This window comes from Elaeis guineensis, chromosome 16 (assembly GCF_000442705.2).
Source record: "Elaeis guineensis isolate ETL-2024a chromosome 16, EG11, whole genome shotgun sequence".
Classification (NCBI taxonomy): Eukaryota; Viridiplantae; Streptophyta; class Magnoliopsida; order Arecales; family Arecaceae; genus Elaeis; species Elaeis guineensis.
The window spans coordinates 36985213-36987861 of NC_026008.2; the positions used below are offsets into that span (position 1 = coordinate 36985213).

Below are 2649 nucleotides of genomic sequence, written 5' to 3' on the forward strand. Positions count from 1 at the left end.
AGACAAGCTGCATAGGTGTCTCTTTCTTACTTGATCCTAAGATAATTGGACCTCACAATATTGAAGTCAGTACTATGGATCCTACCAAAGAAACAATATGGATAAGGCGGGACCAAAGAAAATAAGCAAGAAAGACAAGCTGCATAGGTGTCTCTTTGTTACTTGATCCTAACATAATTAGACCTCACAATATTGAGGTCACTACTATGGATTCTACCAAAGAAACAATATGACAAAGGCGAGACCAAAGAAAATAAGCAAGAAAGACAAGCTGCATAGGTGTCTCTTTGTTACTTGATCCTAAGATAATTGGACCTTATCAACCTGCAAAGGTGTCTTTTTAGTGCTCAATTCTCGTATTTTCGGACCTTAGAGCATGGTTGTAAAACTTCTCGCAGTATTCTGCATAGGTGTGTAATTGAAACTTTTGATTTCAAGACCACATTGATACTATAAAATTAATATTTGGTGTCTAATTGAAACTTACTAAGTTTTTAGTGGTTAAGCATTTCTTGCTGAAACTTGAAGGGGTTAAAAAGAATTTTTCTCTAACTTTAAAGAGGGGGCTTGGTTAGAGAGAGTGGGGTTCTGAAATTTTTTTGTACTTTCGTTCCAACAGTTTGTTTGGGAAGAGTCCTATTTCAATTTCAATTTCAAGATAGAATGCCAATGACTCAATGTATATAGAACTCAATTCTCACTCTCCTCTATGGATTCAAATTTCTATTCCAATTTCGATTTTAATTCCGATCACAAACCAAGCGCTTCGTAAATGAATAGTAAAGTACGGCCCGTCAAGATAGATTCAACCTGTATTATTACTAAAAAAGGGGTTATATGTAAGAAAGTCACACCCAACCGAAAATAGATTTACTTATTTTCATTTTTCTTTTAACCCCCTGTCTAAAGGAAATATTACATTTTAGTTTCGTAGATTGTCTTTAAAGCCGCATGCCCATACTTAAAAGCGGCGGCGACCCTGCTGACTAGAAAGAGGGCCGGTTATCAAATCTAAAAATGGGGGGGAAGCTGAAAAGTGGAACAGGGAACCTTCGGTGCGATAGAATCCGGCAGGTTCAGTCGGCAAAGAGAACTTGAGATCGACGAAGATGGGGGACGAAGAACAATAAAAGATTGGGAGTCTATTACCATACTTCGGTGATGCCTAGGCCTCGAAGGCAGTGGACGGGCTCGGGATGAGAGAAGAAAGGATGGGTTTAGTGCAGGGCGTATCCAATGCCTTGGCTTTTCCCCGAAAGCAGGCCTTCGGGCCCTAATTTCATACCAGGCCGTGGACCACAAGGCCGAGCCATGCCCAAATAAAATTATGGGCCGGTCAAATGGACCGGTCCTGGTTCAATCTTAAGCCGAAAAGGCCGGGTATTACTACTTCTCCACGGGTATTTATTTATTTATTTATTTTCTTTGATGAAAAGAGAAGCAAAACAGCTGCCCGGCCTTTATTAGATGTCAGAAAATTTTATATTAGATGTGAATTAATGTCACAAAGGCAAATAAAACTTGAAGGATCGTAAGAAAGAGAAAATATGAAGGATCAAAAGAAGTGTCATTCAAACTCTCGCAAGCTGTTCTTGTATATTTTTTACTTTCGGCCAGATGTCTTCAAATTTAGAGAGATGAGTTGATCTTTGCACCATGGACAACTCTGCCACCAACTCAACGATTTGCAAACTTCTCCTCGGCCTCAGCAACGCAAAAGCCCATGAGTCCTAACCACTCTTCTTTGTCTTGTAATTGAAAGTTACATCTCATCTATCCACTAACAGGCTCGAGATTTGCATTGGTGCTGTCAATTCTGTGACTGAAGAATGAGGACAGACTCCCCTACAACCAACGGAGTAGTTATGGTTAGTGTATTAATTGAAAATGATTAATGGTGTCAGAATTGCTTTATAATATGGTCTAGATTCCCATTGGATGTGTTATCTTTAGGTATTTGTTTTGAAAACGTGAACCATCTTTGCAAGTTTTCCCGATCGTGAAAAGAGACTATTGCTAGTCATGCAAGAGAGTAGTCAGGCCAGCTGCTGGTCAACTTGCTGAACTATAGGTCTTCAGTCAGGAGGGCTGAGCCCAATACCATTTCTAGCCAACCCGAACCACCTCATTTGCACTCTTGATCTACCCTTGGAGATTAGATAGGTGTAGTTCTACATTACTTTGTTCCAACAAAGACTGTCTTGATAGCTGCATCTGCATTTTAGTCCAATGCTTGTTGGTCATGTTAATGCGGGCATGGAGTCAATCTTATGATGGACTTAGGGAACTTCCAAAGGAACGAAACCAATTAATATGATCTGAAGTACAAAAGTTTAGAAAGAACTAACTCAAGAGATTTATTTAAACAAAAGCAGGAAAACAATTGCTAAGCCGATCAGAATGTAAATTACTGATATGGTTGAAGGACTTTCAACCAAAACCAACAACAAATTATGGAGAATGCAAGCAAAGATCCACAATATTATGAGCATATATTCATCTACTTGGTGAATTCAATAACCCAAATAGAAGCAAGATAATACTGAGCTTTGAACCTTGTGAAGCCAGCTCCCTTGGCCAAGGCCTCGTACTCTTTCGCAGTCCTCTCTTTCCCACCAGGGGATTGAGCCAACATGATCATGTCCGCAA

General features: G+C 39.7%; 1 pseudogene; it reads right to left on the reverse strand.

Moving 5' to 3' along the window:
* Positions 1–2500: 2500 nt before the first annotated feature.
* LOC105059545 (flavone O-methyltransferase 1-like) overlaps positions 2501–2649 on the reverse strand; it is a 5046-nt pseudogene continuing 4897 nt past the window's right edge.